Raw genomic sequence first — 12,775 nt, forward strand, 5'->3', positions numbered from 1 at the left:
TTGAGGGGCACCGGAGATATGTGCTTAGTGGAATGGAGCAGACTGGGGTGGGGGGGCAGGTCACTGTGTCCTCAGGCAGGTGGGGGTGGGCTCAGGAGTTAATTGGTGGTTTGGGGTTTGATGCTGAATGGTGATGACAAGTCTGTGTTGCCAGACTCAGTGAGCCCCTGCTGCATATTCACAGTGTCGCAGGGCATTGTGGCAACTGTCACGGCTCAGAGACGTAGAAATGGAGGAAGGATGTGTTTTCTTCTTTCCTTTAAATTGTTTTTTTTTTCATGCTGGCATTTAGATTATTGAGTAGGAATGGGGAAAGCTATGACTCTTTCAGTCACAGCTTCTAAGTGGGAGAGGGGGGAAACTGGGGCCAGAATGAGGCTCCGTGAAACGCATGACACTGGGGTGACTCAGTGAAGCCCTGGTCCTAATTGTGGCCCAAGGAAACCATAGTAACCAGGGTTTATGTCACTCCAGGCTCCAGGAAGGTTACACTGGCCCTCTTAAACCTGTTGTTGCCCGGCGCTCACATAAAAATGACACCTCGTTAATACGTACAGCGAGGGAGTGTGTGAGGCGGGACAAGGTCAGTAACTTTTCTGAACTTTACCCTTTCAACTTGCAGTCACCTTGGTTCTGCTGCCAACTGCCTGTTTAGTTGTTCGCTAACAGTCTGCATGTGAAACAAGCAGCTCAGGGGGGCTGTTTGGGGGTGGGGGTGATGGGGGGGGGCATGTTGCTCCTGGTGCACATCCTACTTCTTTTAAAATTGGCACAATTTCTTCTGTGCTATTGCTCTTGTCTGCCTCTTCTTTCAGTGGTGTTTTAATCCAGACAGGAGGTTACCCTTGAACAGAAACAAGCCTTCCTTGTGTTCCCAAACTCATTCCGGAGACTGACGCAGCTTCGGATGTGAAAAAGGCAGCTGATGCAACATTAAGTTGCATAGCTTAGGTAATAATATCTACTGTAGTAGATAGGAATCTCCTGTTAGGGATCTAGGATGCTGAAAACAAGTCATCTGGATCTGACAATGGTTGATAATAAAGAAAATCAACGTACTTGCATCGGAGCTTCCATTGTTTTTTTTTAAGACTATGGGTGATCTTTAGACATTTTTTGTATCTGTTAGCATATTTCTAGCATTAGTAAACTCTTTGAACAAAATGCTGGTTCTTCAAGTTTTCAAGAATGATGTTGCTTCTGTTGAATGAGCTATTATTTGCACATCATGAGATACATGTACATTTAACAAGGGGAAGCCATGGGAGAAGTTTGATGTTTCTGTAGAGATCTGACATGGAGAAGGTGGATAAACCAGAAGTAGAAGAAATGCAGCAGATTTATGAAGATAATCCTGTTAGTTTGTCCTTCACTGACTTGTCATCCCAACTATTCTACTTCTGGACAATGAATTGGTTTACGTATTTAAAAATTAATTGGGCCGTAGGCAAGAAATCATGCTGGATTGAACCACAGTGCCAACACATGAAATGACGTTCACCTTGTACACAGTCAAAACACTTTTTCGGTATCCCCAGGAATGACAAAGGTACTGGATTATTACACACCTCACAATTTACACTCAGCGTAAATAGTCTGTACCAATGCAAGGGATAGCATGTCCTTTCAGCAATGCAGAAAATAAGTATCAAGGTCAGAGTAATTATATATCTGCACAATATCATAGTGGAAAATTTATCATCCATCAATCTTTTTTTATTTGTGCATCCTTTTGTAGTCAGTCAAATAATAATCAAGCAAGAGGGAAATCTAATTTAGAAATATCATTGTCTACAATAACAAGCATATACAGTACATACACAGTATTTTTCCTGGACAATATAACCTACCTACCTGTTTCTGCCCTCACTTTCCCTTATTCAGGCTTGTCCCTGCTGGGCTGGCATGTTTGAAGGTTCTCTAGAGACATCATCACAAAAGAGCAAAACAGCAAATGGCCCAGAAGGAGGAGTCCCTCCACTGGAGAATGCAGCAAAATTAAACCCATGGGCACAAGGAGTACAAGCAATTCATTTCTAAAAGTGGTCACAAGGAGAAAAGACATTCAATTACATGCGAGGTTTGTGATTGCACATTGAACATTCTGTAAAAAATTTTTTATTGGAGAACAGTGAATTGGTTTAGGTGGGCTCCCTTGGCAACACAGGAAGGGAGCAGGAGCATTTACATGGTAATGGTGGTTAAGTTCATAGGGTCTCTGTCATGAAAAGCACATAAATAATCAAACACTGGTGTGGTTCATTTATTTAGCTGAAGTGATTCCAAATATAAACATCTTGGCTATTTTTTTTTTAAATCAGTTGAAATCTTGCATCTGCTTTTTGATGATGCAAAAATGAGGAGGCATAATTTGAGCTACACAGAAATCACAACATGTACCTGTGAACTATGCGCATGTCATAATAGGTACAGTCATGCTTACAGTACACACACAAACATGTAGCGAGCACACTTGCATGATCTGGCACAAACACAAATCAAGATAAAGCATAATGTGTAAACTTTGCGCTCAGTGGCGGAGGCCTGTGTTGCTTTGAGCCGTGAGGCCTCTGATGGAGGCCATTGAAGTTTAGAATGTGTTGTCATAAACTATTGGGGACGTAAATCATATCTTATAAAAAGCCTGTTGCTTTATTTAGAAAGTAGACAGAAAAAAAAGTGGAAGTTTAAAGTGATGAGGAGGGTTGTGAATCTTCTCAAAGCCTAAGCAAATGAGAAACTTCCCAGACGCTCACACACAAGGTCACCTTCACCATTAACAGCAGGAACCAATAGTGCGTGGATTCAATAGGGAAATTTTAAATAGAGTGTAATTGCTGCTTTGTTTGTGTTCACCTTTAATCCATCCTGGAAATCTACATCTTTGAGGACACATAGTCAGGAGTTCAAGGTGATGACTGGGGTGACCAAAGAGTGAATTGTAAATTAATTTCAGAGTGCAACAGGTGTTTGATTTTGACCCATTGAAAATGAATTATTATATTTCAGTTTTGGCCCTCCATGGGAAAGTTTTTTAAAATATGCTAATTCACTGGGTATGAACTGGATGGCTGGTTTTGGAGAACGATCAATTTAGTTTGGGTGTTTTGAACAGATTGTCCTTCTCGTACCGCAGCGTACTAAATGAAGTCCATCTATCCTACCGGTGAGAATCAGTAAGAGTCTGCAAAGAGCTTTGGTTTTCTACAGAGGTTGTAGGAGTGCAGTGTGTGTCACACACCACTCAACCCTCACCTCCAGCCCTCTTTAAGCTCTCTCCACACTCTTTAGCTACTATTTATATAAAACTCATGGTCAGGATAAGCACACAAACACCTTAGCTCAAAATGATATCGATTCACAGGGAAACTCAAGAGAATGTCTGGTAGGGATGATGCTGAGGTACAAGACCAAAGAAATACAAATATAGAAATAACGAGACCCAAGTGAAGACAGTCAGGGGTGGATAAAACTGACGAGCAGCAGGAAGTTTGAACGCTGATGAGTGGTTAATCACAAGACAATATAAGAAACAGAATTTGCAAAAAACCTTTCAAAATAAAAACATGACCTAACTAGCAGGATGGGGTGAGTCAGCCGCGTTGTGCCTGTGTGGTTGTTCTGATTTTCTCATTTGGAAGTGAATGGGTTTGCATCAGAGCCACATTACAGACCACTGTGTCTTAAACAGATGCTAAAGTGTACATTCTACGTCTGGATGACACGCCGAGGTATGTAACATAACTGTTGGATTTAATACCCTGTGAATGAGCCCCGGCTGCCCCGCCACAAGCAGCCCACTGATACTCAGAAGACGATGTTTGTGGTCGGCGACACTTTTCCCTCATTGGTTTTAATAGGCTGCTCAAGCAGGATGCGGAGAGGCCAGTTCCGGTGTTTCACCCAGATTGGGGTATCATTTAGTTAACATCAGGGAAATACTTTTTTTCACTGTTAGCTTTTTGCTAAACTAAGCTAAGGCAACCAACCCAGGCTATGGAGATGGGATGATCTTGTCATCTACATAACTCCCCACAGAAAGTTAAATTCTAAACATGGTGAATTATACTTGGTTCTGGAACTAATACATTTTTTTAAAACATCTGCAGATACAATCATTTCAATATTCAACTCTTTTTTTTTTCCTGATCGTAAACAAATGCCAAAAAATGAAAATGAAAAATAAAACCAAAGAGAGAAATCCTTAGAGAAGCTTAGAAGTTTGTAAATTCAGGATGGTTTTTTTAATCTCATTGTTTTTCTACTTCTGTAGTTCATATCTCTTTAGCATGTCTAAGATTTTCCATTTGGCTGTCACTTTAGATCTACTTCCTATTTCCTAAGAACTCGTCTACTTCTCTTGGCAGCTAATGGAAAAGTGTGGGGGTCTGACACAAAGATAGACACTGTCAGTATGGTGGAATACCTCCCTATGATGGCTTTCAATATCTCAGGTATAAAGAAGGAGGTTGGGCCGGTGATAAAATAAATTAGGTCTCTAATGTCTCTGCTGAAGACATTTAGGTCACAGCATATCAAACTTATTGAATTCTTTGACTACACAAATAATTGCATTTGGGAGTCAAATGACAGCCATGATGGTTTAACTCATTTATGTCAGTGTTTGGTCAAAGGGACATCAGAGATGAAGCTGTATGAAACAAACAAACCTGATAAACTTCTTCATAATAGAGCGACAACAACACAGACGAGTGATGAAAAAAGCGTTGGTGGTGCCGAAAACCATCGGCAAGATGGAGGAACTTCACTGTAACTCGGTGCACATTTTAATGGAGCATATACTCCTGCAATTGCAACCAGCTGCTGAGCTCCATTTGCTGCTGAGGGGGGAGCGAAGATAAATCAGAAGTCAGACGTCAATACGCCATTGGCCAAATCTCTCAACCTGATGAAACACACGAATAATCTGATTTAGAGATGCTTTTTGGGAATGGAAGTTCTTGGGGAGTGTTAGTGTTTGATGATGTTATGCACAGAAAGGACGGAACAAGGATCACTTTTACTGACTGACTGACTGACTGACTGTCCAAAACAATTGTGTTTTCAATGTGTTGTGGAGTTCTTGGGCTGGGGAGGGTTGCAGGTTCTTCTCCCCTGATCCCAGCAGCTTTGTTCATGAACACAGAGGAGAAGTGTTCTTTGTGGAGGACTAAGGATATGTTTGTTGATTTGTGGGTCAGATAACAGTCGAGCAATTGAGAGGTTTGCCAATGAATTAGTTTCGGCAATTTTTGTCATATAATTTTTTTGGTGTGCTTCTGTGTCCCGTCTTCTTTTCAATCCATTGTAGGAATAGCTATACGGCTCAAGTGTCTTGTGTGTGCCTGTAAGCGTATTAGTACAGTAATTATCTTTAGATGGTGAAAACCTGTTACCTCTGTTGCATGTCACGGGTGTGTTCCTCACAATCACAGTTAACATGTGCAGAAAAGCCCGGAAACATATATTCTTTTCTGACAACTTGAATATGCGACACATCATTTGTAGTTTACATTTGCGCACCTTGCCTTTGCATTCTGATTGCTCTCTTGCCATCGCTAGCTCAGCAGCTGACTGCCTGCATTTTTACAATGACATGCATTTATCTGTAAAAACGTGAAAGGGGTATGTAATCGTTTCAAACGTGACTCATCTTCATAACCAAGCATGTTTAGACAGGAAAGTTTGCTACAACACTCATATTTTCTAAATTCTAAACAGTCAAAAGCAACCAATAAACTTCTGCTCATAAGCAGTAAAATAAATGAGCTCTCACGGACACAGACCCCTGTGCTGTATTTAAATTTATATTAAATGTTAAATGTTCTGTTGTGGTGCGTCACCTTACTTTGTGTTCATCTGGAAGATCTTTACTCCTCTTGACGTTCAATGTTCAGTGGAGTGGTTTGCATTTCCACATTTTTACTAGCAAAAAACAGACTCGGTCAAAGTCATTGTAAACTCAATAAATGCTAAAAAAATAAAAAGATTCAACACATTAAAATATTGTAATAAAAATAAAGCCTTGTTGATGATGCAGATTAGACTACTAAATTAATCAGACTTTTAAGTGGATGCAAACATTTAACCATCAGTTGTCTTTTTTGGTAAACTGCTGTCCTTTTCTTAGTCAAATATTAAATAAAATAATGGAAACCAGGTTTTTTTCTGGACAATTCTCTTGGCTTATATTGTATATGTTATAGATCAATTCTGAATTGCATTATGGAGCTCTTACAGTTCAATTTTGTGTCCTGAATGTCTCATCATGGCTGCAGAATTTGTTCTAATCTGAAAAATAAGCAATTTATAAGTATATTATTAGTATAAATTATTAGTATATGTTGTTCATTTATAGTTTTGTTTTTTGTACTACTATTGTTCTATTTAATAAATGAATCTCTCTCAACGCCATAACGCAAACGCAACGTTTACGCAGCGTCACCGTCAAATTTCATCATCGGCTCGGCCGTTCGTTTGATCCACACCTCTCAGCTCTGTTAGGGGGAGTGACAGAGTGCGGGGTGGGGGTGGGGGTGGGGTACAGGAAACTTCGACAGTCAGTTTGCTGGATTTTCTGAATTGTTATATACAGTATACAATTTTTTATTCTGACTTTAGGAGCAACATTTTTCGCGCGCTTGCGCTCGAGCATTGTGCGTCTCTGGCTGTGTGTGTGTGTGTGTGTGTGTGTGTGTGTGTGTGTGTGTGTGTGTGTGTGTGTGTGTGTGTGTGTGTGTGTGTGTGTGTGTGTGTGTGTGTGTGTGTGTGAGGGGGGGGGGGGGGTGTTGTGGAAAGGTGGGGGAATGGAAGTGGGTGTGGGGTGGGGGGTACAGTATCATGCCGGTCAGGTAGTCAGTAATCACACACACCAGAGTATTTCCGTGGAGCAGAGACAGAGAGGCCTGAATCCGGTAAAGTAAGCATTTGAACTATTTAAAAATTGCGGCCCGTGTGTTTTCTCATTTCAGCTTTCAAGTTTGAGTTGACTTTTTTCATAACGTGAGTGACTAGAACGCGCAGGCGTGACCCGTTGCATGCAGGAGACAGCAAACAGACCCCTATTGCCCCCCCCTCCCTCCCCCCATAAAATCTAATTTACTCTGAAAAGCAACAATTTCTCTCTTAAATATTTTAGAATTTATTTTGACAATCAATCCTGAGTGTGAATGAGAAGACAGAGTTAGATTTATTTTAGATCGGTTACGAAAGAAATCCAAAAGTATCAGACTTTCTAAAACGTCACTTTACTTCACTAATTAGACCTATTTTATTTAAGCGCAAGAAAAAACTGCATGTAGAAGACGTTTGGAGCTGGATAGGAAAATACCAGCATCCTTTAAAATTAGATGCAATTATCAGAAGACATTAAAAGACTTTTATCACAAGTGTCGATATTTATATACTATTACTGATACCACTATAACTATTACTAGTACTAATAAGAATAATAAGGGCAATTGTATATAATAACTGTATTATTAAACATAATGGTACAGATGTTATTTCTTTTACTTTATTTATTTTTATTATTAATATGCAGGTACAGCATTCTGTTTTCAGTGTGTGTTCTATACAGTTCCCTAGCGCCATACAGCGGCAGGAGAGCTTTTCCCCCCCTCGGTTTCTTTGCGGTCTCTCTCTGGCCACGCGTGATTTATGCGCCCCGTGTCTGACGCCTTGTGAGGCGCTTTTTGTACTAATTACAAAGTGCGACTTTTTTTTATTCCTTATTACGACGAACTGACATTTGTAAAATATGATTCCAGCCACTTTTTACTCATTAACATTTTTTTTCCCTTTAGCTGTTAACTAGCCATTAATAAAATATTGGTAACTAAAATATGTTTTATTCTCTGACAGTAGAGGAAAGGAAGGAAAACTAAAATTAAGTTTTCTTTAAGTCAGCTTTGATGTCGAGATTCAAAATCGTTTTAGCAAGAAATCCGTTTCGGGGAGGGGGGTGGGTGGATGTGAGGTGGGGGGGCTAATCGCGTAATTGGGTCTATTTTATCAAATGGATACAATAACATCCTCCCGCTCCGTTCAAAGAAAACTGTGATTCTTCTTTTTTTTTCTGCCTCTTTTTTTCTTTGTCTAATGACCCCTACAATTTTCCTTCACCCGGATTCATTTACCGGGCGAGGGGAGGAAAAATTACATGGGACCATTTGAGGACGTTTTGTATTTGAAACAGTTTCTCCATGTAGCTCCGGGGGGGGGGGGTAGGGTTAGGGGGTGCATTTGAAAACATGTCGGCTTTAATTAGCGCTTCAGACATTACACGGGAGTCCAGGAGATTGTCCCGTTTCGGATTTTGAAAGTACAACAGCCATAAAAAAATTTCAATTTTAAATGTAAAGTAAACGCATTATAACGCACACACACACACACACACACACACACACACACACACACACACACACACACACACACACACAGCCAGAGACGCATATATATATATATATATATATATATATATATATATATATATATATATATATATATATATATATATATATATATATATATATATATGTGTGTGTGTGTGTGTGTGTGTGTGTGTGTGTGTGTGTGTGTGTGTACAGTGTGTACAGTGTGTACAGTGTGTACAGTGTGTACAGTGTGTATATATATCCTTTATTAAATATCCTATTATATTATATTTATTATTTATTTGCACATGATTTAAAGAAAATTGTTTAACTTGCTAAAGTATTAAAATGTCCCTCTAAATTTTCCACCTCCTGAAAATTGAGTGACGATGTTTAAGAAGCTGCAACTGCACCGTATTGACGCAGTTTAACGTATATGTAAATAGTGAGACACAATTCATTGTGCAGCATACAAAACGAGAATGTCTGAACAAAGACCGGTTGGAAGAGACACCAGATAATTCGTTTTTCATTACTGTGAGGATATTTCCCAGTTTTATTTCTGTTTTATAAAGAAGCTCAATCCACAACAATGTGTTTACGTATTTATTTATGATATATTGAAATTATTTTTATTATAACATCTACTTATTAATGTGGTTTTTCAAATAACCACCAATTTTAAAGCAATTCTTTCTAATTGTTTCAAAAACCGTGTTAAGGCTTTGCTTCAACACGGCTTTAAATTAATAGAAACCATGATTTCTTTTTTTTTAAATTTATAAATTCCAGTTACTGTTCTTGTGAAGGAATATGATTCCATGTCATGGCTTTTCAGCCACATTATGCAGTGATTACAGTGGTATCATAGCATCCATTTACCCAAGTTGCCTATTAATCACTTTCCATTAGTGTCTTTTTGGCTTTCAGACGGGCTTGCGGGATCCAGGATCCAACCTTCAAAAATATCAACACTGCAAAAGAAGAAAAAAAGTACATGCAAATATATGTTACTCTACTTTTTTGTTATATGTGTCTCCTCTGCACACTTTTTCAATTGGCATTGGAACACAAACATATTGATTTAAAAACTGCTTTCCCATGCAACGCCAGCACTGGACAGCCTCCCATGGGATCCCAGGGCTTGGTGTTGGGCAGAGGGAAGGAATGGCGAGTATCGAGCCTCGTGTGCAACACTTTAAAAGAGGAGGGTTCTCCATCTTGCTCTGTCAGGGCGCCTGTTGACATGGGGAAACATCTGCTGCATAGAAATAGAGACTGATGACTCAAATTATACGCAGTCAGATGGTCTGCCAGGGTGTATGGAGAATGTAATGGCATACAATATGGATAGACAGCATCCGTTTGACCCCATGCCCCCTCCAAAAAAAGTATGGGCTCCAAAGCTGACAGAAAATCCTTTTTCTTCATTCCTGTGTTGTCGTTGAACCAATGTTACACATTGCGGTGATTGTGTGCAAAGATAAGGTGCTATATGTTAACCCTGAGCGGATCCACATGTCAGAATGCACCTAACATCGCGTGCTATGTTGGACTACCACAAAAAAAAAAAAAAACCCACCTATCAGCACGGGGTTGTTTGTTGTCTGTCTCTAATAATCAGCCTTTCTGCCATTTGATCTGGAAGCTGAGATGTCTGACTCAGTCTACTGCATGTTCCTTGTTGTGCTGGTCCACTTGAGTGAAAATTGAATTTTTTTTAAGGGCACATTTCACCTCTTGGTTTACTCTGCAACAGCAGCCCGCTGATGCTTTTATGATTAGGACAACTAAATTAGAACCAGAGGAAGCAAAGCAAGGGAAAGATGGAAAGAAAGAAACCGAGTGAGTGGCAAAACAGTGATCGCCTCCGCCTGCTACCTTTTTTTTTTTTTTTTACTGTTCACACACAGAGCCAATAAAGCCTCATTTTAAATAGATCAGTGTCGTCATTGTTATCATGATGACAAACACCACATACAAGGGCACACGGCATGAAGAAGCGCTGCTCCTTGATGGCACGCCAGTTGCTATGAGTTTGAAGGCAGACAGGCACAACATTGCTCCTTAGAATGTTTCATGTAACGTCTCCACCATAATAGTGTTGATTTACATGCAATTGCCAATCCCCCATTTGAATAACAAAAGGAAGCCCAAAAGCAGAGAAAGATGATGGTGTGTTTATGTTCTCGGTTTCAGCCATGTCAGTAAGCTGATTTATCTTACCATAAGAAGCAGATCTAGAAAATATGCGAGGATAGAGAAAGAGAGAGAGCTAATGGATCATTATTATGTGTTCCTCATAGCCCTATCATTCCAATGACCGCAAGCTTTTGCGATTCTGGCTTTGATTTGGAGCCAGTTCCCCAATGTGACTTAAGTGAAATATTTGAGCTAAGACACAATTTTCAGGAGATTGTGGAATAAGTGCCTTTGGCAAAACCTTTTGATCTATATGGCGCTTGACTCACTCCCTCTCAAAAAGCATGGAGAGATAGAGTTTTCTAGCTGTTTTTAATTGGACATTAAAGGATTAAAATCACTATGGGTGTGGGTCAAAAGAAATAATCATCATGTAAGTAGTTTGCAATGCTTTTTTTTAATGACGATTTAATGACACCTTATGTTTCATGTGGTGTTTTCTGTCTGGATGTGCTCAGTCTTTTCCAAAAGATGTCCTCTCAGTACAAACACAGTCATTCAGTGCTGCTTTGCAGCAATGCTGTTTGCTCAGGTAGGATTTTATCAAAGAGCACGAGATGAGCTAAATTCTTATGGCTCTTAGAATTTTATATTTGTTCTCTCCCCAAAAAGCAAAGAAATCAAACATTTCAAGAGGAAAAGGGCAACCATGATGAGTCTCAAACTGCCATCTATCTTGACAGCTCACCGACATTTGATTTATTAAGTTCAAATGTCACACTGCTGAAGCTGAACACTTGGCACTGCTTGATGTTTCCAGCAAACACTGAAGTTTTAATTATGTTAGACTGTCTCTATTTTACATAACTCTATCCCCTATAGCAATGAATCTCTCAGTCAACAGTGTCTTTGCACGAGTTTGTATTTACCAGAGTGTTTCCTCCCTTGAACTTTCAGCGAGGATTAATTCATTTAACTAAAAACAGGAAATGAGAGTTGTTTTGAACCTGCAGTCCTACCTGTTTGCAGGTCATTCAAGTCAAATTCAAATATGCAAATCTATAGTTCATCTATAGACTAACATCTCTCCCTTGTGGGCATGGAAGACATTGCACAAGTGAGGAGAAGAAAAATGTTTTCAACTTCTCTCTGTCGCTCAAGCTCTATCACACCTCCTTTGAGTGTCACAGCTGTTGTGACTTCCTGTGTTTTCTCTGTTTATTCACCACTTCCTGAAACCGAACTTTCTGATCATTTACACATCTTCCGGCAGGACTCATTTGTGGTGTATCACAGGCCCACCACAGACACATCATACATACACAGTACAAACCATAAACCTTACACAATACATTCAGAAGTGTCATTTCACTGTGTCATTTCCCAGTAGGTGAAAATTTTAACATTTTGTTGTTGGAATTTATACAACAGTAAAGTTTTGATAAGTGTGGAGAGTCAAATATTTTGGATTACAAATCCTGTCATTCTTTTTTTTTTATTGTGTGGTAATCAACAATGATGACAAGCCATAAAGTTGGACAATGATCCCTTGCTTAGCAAAATACGACAGTTGCCATGTGACAAAAATAGGAATGTATAATTACTAAGGTGAGAGGCAGTTTGCCATCAGCATAAGTAGTACTAAAATTTTCTTTGACACAGGTGTGCCGTTGTTTCGCAAGTGTATCAAACATGCCTCAGTCAATTATAGCTGCAGGCTGGACCCTCCTCTTGATAATTAGTTTGAATAATTAATGAAATAATGAAACAATGAGTCTGGAGAGGCTGTATTTTACATCCCAGAGGCGTTGATAGACCTCATCGTCGTGCCAAGGAGTTTGAAGTATCCGTTGGCTTATTGGTTTTAAGAATCAGCAGAAAGTATCGCATCGGTGTAAAAATAAATAACATTATGTCTTCTAAAGATGAAAAGTTCACATTAACATGAGCATATTAAGATTTACGTGATGAAAGTGAAAAGAGGAACTTTAAAGAAGATATATTGTATAGTACAGATGAATATATGACAGGCACATGCATCCATGTAAACACAGGTTTTACACCACAGCTTTAGTTGTTGTTTTTTTAATTTAAGATGGAAATTATTTTATTATTTTAGTTTGAACATGGGATTTGTTTTGAAGACATTATTATTTATTACAGTAAATCTATGTGTGGTTTGTCTTCCATAAACTCAGAGTTAATAGAGTTTAAGTCTTACTGTCTTACTGTCCAAACTGATCATCTTGAAAATGCAG

The sequence above is a fragment of the Antennarius striatus genome, chromosome 15 (genome assembly GCF_040054535.1).
Source record: "Antennarius striatus isolate MH-2024 chromosome 15, ASM4005453v1, whole genome shotgun sequence".
Lineage (NCBI taxonomy): Eukaryota > Metazoa > Chordata > Actinopteri > Lophiiformes > Antennariidae > Antennarius > Antennarius striatus.